Source organism: Sorex fumeus, unplaced genomic scaffold, assembly GCF_029834395.1.
Source record: "Sorex fumeus unplaced genomic scaffold, SorFum_2.1 ptg000460l, whole genome shotgun sequence".
Taxonomy (NCBI): Eukaryota; Metazoa; Chordata; class Mammalia; order Eulipotyphla; family Soricidae; genus Sorex; species Sorex fumeus.
The window spans coordinates 8,317-18,547 of NW_026606515.1; the positions used below are offsets into that span (position 1 = coordinate 8,317).

Sequence of the window (10,231 nt, forward strand, 5' to 3'; positions counted from 1 at the left end):
TTCTGGATCAACGGTAATTATAGCAAAGCTATTGCATTTGTAAAAATTATTTATTCTCCTACATGTACTTCTTACCCTCTAAATGCTGATGACAGATGTCAAAGAGGCAAAAACCAGCTCAAATGGAAAGACCGTCAAAAAGAGTATCACCTTGTGCTTTCAAATACATTGAAGCATTTCGGTGTACAATAGTCCTTTCATTTGACATTTTTAACAAGATGCTGATACAGTGCAGCAAATATGCAAAGTCTTCTTTCACACAGTCTGTGAAGAAGACAGCTAATTTTTTTCAGTTCTGAGATACAAATGATTTAAAAAGAAATCAGGATGAACAAGTTTCAAAATGCAGAGTGTTCTGTGCATGAGTCCATTTTCTTTAATCTCTGAAAGAATAAAGTGGTAAGAAAACAAGACAAGATCTCCTGCTGCACTCTGATCTTCTCCACTGTGCTGGCCCAGACTCTATTCTGGCTTGGAAGGATGCAGGTGTTTCTTTACGGTGCCAACCTCCCAGTGGGTGAGCTGTTCCTCTGGCAGGTAGAGGCAGATGCTGCATAACTTGAAGATATTACCTTTATTTTTTGGAGTCTGCAAATGCTGTTGGTCGATAAAGAGAAACACTGACTGGTTGGGATTGTTGACAACAATTCCAGTCTTGTCCTTGTGGCTCAGTACATGCAGAAAGTGTTTTTCATAGTCACAGTGATGAAACTCAAATTTGGCATGAATGAGACGAAAAGGCTCATCAGATTCCTTCCAACTAGAAAACAGTAGACAGATAATTTTTTTCAATAACATTCTAAGGCCACAGAATGAAATACATCTCCTGAGTACAGTCAATGACATCCCTTCTCACAGACTGGTATCGAGGAGCAGGAAGCTGGACCACATCCTCCTTTAAAAGCTCTATGGAACTTTCCAAGGAATAGCTGGAATCCCGCACACCTTTTAGGATATTTTCTTATAATTATTCGTCATGACTGGTTTGACCTCAGACACTTCAAAACCTGCTGATTTTTTTCTTCTTCTCCTTGAATGCAAAGGTAATATACATCTTGAAGTCAAACTGGTCAGCTAGAGCTTCTTTTTCTTTCTAAGCTGAGCATGTAGTCTGTACAGAGCTTGTTTCTTCTACACGGACTCATCTTCACCATCTAGTCCGGCCCCAACAGAAAGAGACAGTGAGAGAGAAAGACAGAGAGAGACAGAGAGAAAGATACCGCCACTCCTCCAATAAGAAACTAGGAATAGTTCTCAAAAGCCAGAGTTTGAAAACAGGATTTGAAAACGGAAGTCCCTGGTTAGATGCTCAGTACCCTGTGGTCCCATGAACACTGCCAGCAACAACCTTTCACACCAAACCTGAAGTAGCTCCTGAGAACTAATAGGTGTGACCTCAAATCAAAAGCCAACGTTTGAAGTCATGGTTCCCACCACCAATTGAATGAATGTTCACAGCGCATTATATACTTAGGACCAAATCTTTGCTGGAATAAAAAACTAGCCACGATAACCCTGTGTGCATATTTCTGAGAATAAGACCTTCCTTGGGTCTAGAGTGATAGTGCAGTGGATAGAGCATTTGGTCCCCAAGGAACTGCTCAGAGTTGTTCCTGAGTTACAGAGCCAGGAGTAACCTCTGAGCATTTCCAGTCTGCTTCCCCGACGAAAATAGAAATGAAGAAAGCCCCCCAAAACACGGCTATAGAACGAAGAGCTGGAGTGCAGGCTTTGTGTCTGGGTTTAGTCTTGCACTGCATGGTTCACTCAGCACTGCCGGGAGTAATCCCAGACCACAGAGCTAGATTAGTCCGTGAACAATATGAGGTTCAATCCCTGGGGCAACCCATATGGTCTCATGAGCAGTACCAGGAGTAAATCTTGAGTGCGTAGCCAGGAGTAAGCCCTGAACATTGCCAGATGTGACTAAAAAAACAAAATCATAAGTACTTAGACCACCTGAAATAGAGCTGCGGGCAGGTCCTACAAGACACATTCCAGAGGAAGCTATTGCTGTCCCAAGGGATGGCAGATGACAACTCCATGTGAGATTCTTCCTCTGCAGCCACGCCAGTGAGAAGAACAGCTGTGAAGGTGGAAAACAATGAGATTGCTGGTTCTGACCCTGTCTAGGACTATGCGGATGGATGTGCTTATGCCTTACTTGATGCTGTTAATGTTCATTCATTTTCCCTTTCTCTTCCCTTTTCACTGTTGTAATGACCAGGATTTGCAGTGCTCCCACAGTTGGTTATGGTATTCACTGGGGTTACACGCATTTTGTTGTGGCATCTGCACACACTTGGATGCAGTGCACCACAGGTCATGTGGACTTGCTGAATCAAGCATCTTTCTAGTGTGGGAAGAACTACATCAGAGGAAGTGGGTGGGGGCTGGGGAAGGGACAAGGGACAGTCTGGAGTGAAGTGAGCGTGGGCAAGGAGGATCAGGGCACTCCTATGCCACTGTTCAGCAGCATAAGGACTCCATAAATTTCAAAGTGGATCCAGTCAATGGGTTTGCTGTGGTGCTATATCCAGGCTGGGGTGCCCACCTAATATAAAGGATCTTGAGTCAGGGTGTTTAGTGTGAATTCCCGGAGGTGACTGAAATGACTGGCAAGTTGGCTTCAAAGGGTCATTGAGAATAGAGAGCCGCAGGCCTGAGTCTGTTCTCAGTCATCGGGGTTCTAAGACACACGCCAAGAGAGGTGAAAAGACACAAGAAAGTACTGGCCGCTGGCCTCTGGCACTGAGTAAATCCCATCTCCTTCAAAGCCCGTGAACCAGCTGCCAGCATGGCTGGTGCATTCTCACTCTCCAGGCTGTAGGCCTTCCCTGACATCCCAGGCTGACACAGGGCCCTCCTGGGCATCGCCTCTTGATTTCCTGTGTGAATTCATCAGCATCTCCTTCATCATTTTGATTCCATGCTAATGATAAGCTTTCTCACAGAAGGTAAGCTCTGGAAGAGCAGGAATCGCACCTGCCTGTTCACCACAGCAACCTCAGAACCTACACAACCCAACACTCCGTTAACATGGAGAGGAGGGGGTAGCGGTCCCTCCTGGTTCTGTACTCGGGGGTCACTCCTGGTGATGAAGATATGCTGTGCTAAGGACAAAACTGTGTGCGAAGCAAACCTCTTCACCTCTCTCGAGCCACTCGTTGAACATGTAATAAATACTGTTGAATTAATCAAATTGTTATTCTGGGTTGTTTTTCCAATGGACTCGTTTCCATTTTGTATAGCCCCCATCATCAATATGTTGGCCCCTTGGTCTTACCATTTATGTTATTTTCATCTGAGGTCGGACCCTGACTGAGAAATGTTTTACTAGGCTAAGGATGTTTTTATAACTTTTTCTCCCCTCTGCTGGCCAAGGAGTTTTGATCATCATCTTTAAAAACATTTTGTGATGGGGGAGAATTGGGCTATACCCGAAGCTGCTCAGGGCCTACTCCTTATTCCTTCGCTCAGGGCTTCCTTCTAGAGGTACTCATGGGACCACATGTGGTGCCAGAAACCGAAGTGAGATTAGAAGCAGGTATGGCAAGTGCCTTGCCCCCTCCACATCTCTAATCCTAGATACATCTTCTCCATGAACACTCTAAGATATCTACTCTGTCACTGTCATCCTGTTGTTCATTGATTTGCTCGAGCGGGCCCCAGTAACGTCTCCATTCGTCCCAGCCCTGAGAGTGTATCAGCCTCTCCTTACTCGTCCTTCCCAACGGTGCCTTATGGGAGGCTCTTTCAGGGTCAGGGCAATGAGACCCACTATTAGAACATTTACTCTAGGTAAGTTAAAGTTGAATTTGGGCCTAAGAGAAAGAACACAGTGGCTAAGGCACTTGTCTTGCACACAGCCAATCGACTTCAATCCCCAGCATCCCATATGGTTCCCTGAGCCCCCGCCAGGAGTGATTCCTGAGTGCAGAGACAGGAGTAATCCCTGAGCACCACCGGGGGTGGACTCAAAGCAAAAATCAAACCAAGAAAAACCTGAAGGGGGTTATGCGATTTATCAAAGTCTGTAGCAAAGCTGAGTAAACTGAATTTTGTTAACTGAGCAGCAGTGCTCATGCTGCTAAGGGTTTTACAGGAAAGAGGAGAAGGTGAAAAAAAGAACTTAGAAGAAGAGGGGCTGTAACTCCGACTCTTTCTGGTGGCACTAAGGAGACATGAGGTTCTGGAGATCAAGTCTGGGGTTGCTGCATGCTGAGCTGAGCATCCACCCTGGAGAGCTCTCTCTCTCTCTCTCTCTCTCTCTCTCTCTCTCTCTCTCTCTCTCAATCTCTCTCTGCCCCTGGCACTTTTTAATGCTCTGACATCTGCTCTCATGCCAGCTGTTTTAGCATATTCAAAATTAACTGTTGCTTTCTGAAATTCTGATTTTTAAAAAATTTCTATTAGTAAAACACCATGAGGTACAGTTGTAGACTTACAAATGTTTGTGATTGAGTTTCAATTATACAGTGATCAAGTACCCATCCCTCCACCAGTGCCCAATTTCCACCACCATGGATCCCAGTATCCCTTCCCCCCCCCCCATTGCCCCTCCCCCCCACCCTGCCTCTGTGGCAGGGCATTTCCTTTTGTTCTCTCTCTCCTTTTCAGTGCTGTGGTTTTCAAAAGACGCATTGAGTGACAATCATGTTCGATCTATAGTCTACTTTCAGCATGCTTCTCCCATCCTGGGAGGATTCTCCTATCACTAATCTAATCATCTAATCTTTGATAAAGGAGCAAGAAATGTGAAGTGGAATAAGGAAAGCCTCTTTAACAAATAGTGCTGGCAAAACTGGATGGCTACATGCAAAAAAAATGGACTTAGATCCTGCCTAACACCGTGTACAAAATTAAGATCAAAATGGATTGAAGACTTCAACATCAGACCTGAATCCATAAGGTACATTGAAGACAAAGTTGCAAAACCCTCCATGACATTGAAGCTAATGGTATCTTCAAAGATGTCACATCACTGGCCAAGCAAGTGAAAACAGAGATAGACAAATGGGACTATTTTAAACTAAGAAGCTTCTGCACTTCAAAAGAAACAGTGACCAAAGTACAAAGACAGTCTACAGAAAGGGAAAGGATATTTGCCCAATACACATCCAACAAGGGGTTGATATCAAGGATATATAAAGTACTAGTTGAAGTCCACAAGTAGAAAACATCCAACACCATCAAAAAATGGGGAGATGAAATAAACAGACACTTTCTCAAAGAAGACATCGAATGGCAAAAAAGGTACATGAGAAAATGCTCTACATCATTAATCATCAGAGAGATGCAGATCAAAACCACAATGAGATATCATTGCACACCACAGAGACTGGCCCACATCCAAAAGAACAAAAGCAATCAGTGCTGGCGCGGATGTGGCGAGAAAGGGACCCTCCTTCACTGCTGGTTCAGCTGACTGGTTCAGCCCTTTTGGAAAACAGTATGGACGATTCTCAAAAAATTAGAAACTGAGCTCCCATTTGACCCAGCAATACCACTCCTGGGACTATATCTCAGAGAGGCAAAAAAGTATAGTCGAAGTGACATCTGCACCTGTTTGTTCATTGCAGCACTCTTTACAATAGCCAGAATCTGGAAAAAACCTGAGTGCCCCAAAACAGATGACTGAAATTCTGGTTTTAAAGAAGAAACAGGAATTATGACTTCTTTCTTTTCCCACAGCTTTCTTCCCGCACAGCTCAGACTTCCCTTTCATCCCTTCTCCCTTCTATGCCCTTTGTGTAAATTTCAAGCAAAAATTAGAATGTTCTTACAGGATTCTGGATGAGAATATCTGGTGCTGGGTGAGTATCAGATCATCCAAGAAAAGTTACTTCCAATAGATGAAAAGTAATGAAAGAGAAGTCACAAAAATTTAAATCTGTCCCTTCCAAAGGGAGCGCTTGAATTCCAGAGATGCATATGATTATGTCAGCAGAAGGGAGGACATTCAGAAATGGAGTAGAAAGCATCCAAATGATAGCAACCCCTATATAAAAAGAAACAGTGTTGGGAAATTGACAACCTCCCATCTTGGTACTTGAGGGAAAACTGTGATTTATGTTCTTGAGTTTTCAGGACCTATGGGAGAGCAGGCCTGCATGCTGACTCAGGTCCCAATCCCAGCACCCCGTATGATCCCCCAAGCACTGCCAGGAGTGCACCCTGAGCTCAGAGTCAAGAGTAAGCCCGAAGCACAGCAGGTATGGCCCAATCTCCCCTCCATCAAATCCCCCCGTTCTTGTAATAATATGAAGGTCACACTTAAGTCTAAAACCGGTCAGGATGTAGGTCAGCAACAGAGCATTTGCCTTGCACGTGTGAGAGCCTGAGTTTGATTTCCAGGAATACAAAAGTAACAAACAAAAAACATAAGCAAGAGACTATAGATAAAAGACTCAGCTTAAAATCTCAAGTTTTCAGAACTCATATTCTTCCAAGTGCATCTCCGAACCCCACTGCAAGACGTGACTCATACATACAAAGTCCACAAAGAAATGGGAAATTACCCTGGTTTCAAGCACAAACAATTCTTCTGACATACTAAAGTGTTCCCTAAGTGAAAGTGAAAAGAAGACTCCAGGAGAAAGCCTTCTTCAAAACTAACTCAGAAATCACCACAAAGGCCTCCGACTGCCTGCTTTGGGTCTGACAGAAGTAGGGGCACCACTTTCTCCTTTTTCCAAAATCGGTTTCAGGCTGGTCCCTGGAATGTCTAGTGCAGGACTGCTTTGTTTGCCTTCTTTGCGACAATACTTCAGAGGCTGGAAGCCCAGTTAGAATGGAAGGGAATCATTCCTACACCACACATTTCTCCCACTGTTGTCTGGGGGAGTAAGGGTGATTTGTGCCTGTAATGCTCTGTCTGTGCTTGAAAACTAGGGTGCCCATTAGAGCAGGAGTGACAGAGGAGAAGGATTTCTGGTTTTTCACGCAATATTGAGTGTGTAACTCGTGTTGTACAGAATTCAGAAAGCAAAGGAAATTCCCCCAAATTATACCCGTTTTGTAAATCTTTTCGTAAAATTTAAAATTTTTAATGACTGATGTTTTAGAAGTTTCATTCTGAAACAAATTCCCACTATAACAAGCTTTAAAGGTGAAAAAATATAAAGGTGCTAGGGACTTAAAAACAATGGGGAAAAAACCAGAGAAAAGACCATTATTAAATGTTATTAAATGCTCACCCTCTGCTATTTAAAATTCTTAGAGAAATGGGCCCAGGGAGAGATGGAAACGCCCACATCGCCATCACGTGGGGATTAGGTGGAACTACTGCAGCCCGACTTGTCCCAGGCTTCAGATTTCCTAACCCTCAGCTCAGATAGAGAAGGGAGCACCAAATAAAGGGTGTTGGGAGGATCCACCCAGGATGGGAGAAGCATGCAGAAAGTAGACTATAGACCAAACATGATTTCCACTCAATGCCTCTTTTAAAAACCACAGCACCCGAAAGGAGAGAGAGAACAAAAGGGAATGCCCTGCCAAAGAGGTGTGTGTGTGGGGGGGATGGTGGGGAGGGATGCAGGGATCCGTAATGGTGGAAAATGGGCACTGGTGGAGGGATGGGTACTTGATCAGGGTATAATCAAAACACAAGCACAAAAATTTGTAAGTCTACAACTGTACCTCATGGTGTTTCACTAATAAAAATTAAAAAGAAAAATGTTCTCAGCACAAGAAAAGAATTTAACTATATGTAGTGACATACATTAACTAGACTTACTCTCTAAATTATTTTAAAATGTACACAAATACTGAATCATTGTGTTATATACAGAAATCAATAGAAAAGTGTATGTGAGCCTTAATTATATTTTATAATGATATTTCACATTATAGCACAGTGGTAGGGCGTTTGCCTTGCACGCAGCAAACATGGCCAACCCACGTTCGATTCCTCCGCCCCTCTTGGAGAGCCCGGCAAGCTACCGAGAGTATCTCACCCACACGGCAGAGCCTGGCAAGCTCCCTGTGACGTATTCGATATGCCAAACACAGTAACAACAAAGTCTCCAATGGAGACGTTACTGGGCCCGCTCGAGCAAATCGACGAACAACGGGAGGGCCTTTACCTTTAAATGATATTTCAGTATATCCTACAATAAATGATACCTTGTTTTAGTTTCTGTAAAAAAAGAGACGTCGTGCCCTTTTCTTTGCTTCAAAGCTAGGTAGCATTGTAGCACTGTCCTCCCTTCACAGATTTTCTCCAACAGGCACCGGTAACGTCTCCATTGTGAGACTTGTTGTTTCTGTTTTTTGGTATATCAAATATGCTACGGGTAGCTTGCCAGGCTCGGCCGTGAAGGCGGGATACTCTCAGTAGCTTGCGGGGCTCTCCAAGAGGGACAGAGGAATCAAACCCGGGTCAGCCACGCGCAAGGCAAACGCCCTACCTGCTGTGCTATAGCTCCAGCCCAGTGGATCACAGCCAGTTACAGATTTCAGTGTTAGGTATAGGGTCATTAGGAAACAAGTAAGCAGTTTGGCCGTTGCAGCGGGAGCAGAGCGGTTAAGGGCTCTTTGTTTGCATGCATGGGACCCAGATCCTTTCGTACATTCCCCATACAGTTCTACAGCCATTCCGAAGTGATTCTTGAGTGCAGAGTCAGGAGAACCCCCTGAACATATCCATGTGTGGCCCCAACCATAAACAAACAAACAAGAAAATGAAAACAAAGCAGTCTCAGATGCTTGATGGCGAACTCCCTCATTCTGAGCTGGATCTTCCTCCATCCCCCACATCTTTATAGAAGAGGGTTGGGGCACCCTCACAATGTGGGTGGAGTGTGGGTTGTCCCTTGTAGGAAACATTCAAAGGGCACAGCCGCAGACATCGAAGGTGGGTTCAGAATTTTATTGCTCAGAGCGAAGAGAACAAAAAAAGAAAAGAGCCTTGCTTTGCTTCTTCCAGACCAGGTTCCAACCCCTGCAACCCTTCTTGTCCAGAGACCAAGCTGGGGCAACCCACCCGGGCACCCCGAGGAGATTCAGATATGTACCCCACAAAAGTCTGAAGGCGGGAATCGGACCTTGGTCACCCGCGGGAAAGACAAGCACCCGCGACACTCTCCTATCGCTGCACCTGTGGAAGCTGTGTGCTTAATGACCCCATACTTAACACTGAAGGAAACCCAAGGGAGGAAAATTCTTAAGAGAAAGGGGTCTGTGGAGGGGCAAAAACGCGGCACACCGCCATCTCGTGGCAGTTAGGCTGAACTACCGCGGCCCGACTTCTTCCATGCTTGATTTCCAGCCCTTTGCTTCAATATGGGGTCATCAAGCAGGCAGCTTGGGCGGCTGCAGCAGGAGCAGAGCGGTTAGGGCTCTGCCTTGCAGACACAAGGCCCTGGTTCTTTCTTTGGCTCCCCATACAGTCCCACCGTCATGATGGAGCGATTCCTGAGTGCAGAACCAGGAGAAGCCCTGAGCGTTTCTGGGTTTGTGACCTCCAAACTATGAACAAGTCAAATAACATGGACACAGCCTCAGTTCGTGATGGTGGATTCCCTCACCCCAACTTGGGGGACTCTGAGCTGTATCTTGCTGTATCCCTGACCCTTATTCCTTGTAGAGGAGGGTTGGGACACCCTCAGAACATGGGGTGGTGGTGTGTGGGGTTGACTATAATTGGAAACCTTTCCAAAGGGCTGGATCAAAGGCAGAGCAAAGTGGGTATAGACCATTTTTTGTTCACCTCAATGAGTAAAGCAAAACACATAAAAAATAAACTTAATTAAAATAAGCAGAAGTTCATGGCTAACTTTAATAGCAAGCACTTATAAGGGTCCCCAGAACCCCGCGAACCCACATCAAACCCCCAAATAAAATAATTCTTGGAAGAGTGAGTGGTGTATTTAGAATTTCCAGGGAAGGAGGTTGCCTGGTCTTTGGCTCATTATCACTGTTTTAATCAAAATTCTTTTTAACCTACTCCCATTTCTCTGATGGTAGGCAATCTCACCCCAAACTTTTGGAGATCCTGAAGTTGAATCTAACCTCTGTCACCATCCTTCACAGACTTGGGACTTCTCATGTATATAGGAAGCCCCAAATTCTCTGCGATAGGGAAAGATGGCACCCTTGGAAAAGTGGAGCGTAGGGGTGTGGGGGTGATAGACTGGAGACCTGTAAAAATGGTTGATTTGGAGAGATCATACTATGGTATGGCACAATCGTCTACTGTGCTCACCCTGGGTTCTGTCTCAGCACCATA

General features: G+C 44.9%; 1 pseudogene; it reads right to left on the reverse strand.

Annotated features, from left to right (window-relative positions):
- Positions 1-462: 462 nt before the first annotated feature.
- LOC130019068 (uncharacterized protein C6orf62 homolog) lies at positions 463-1,131 on the reverse strand (annotated as a pseudogene).
- Positions 1,132-10,231: the final 9,100 nt, after the last annotated feature.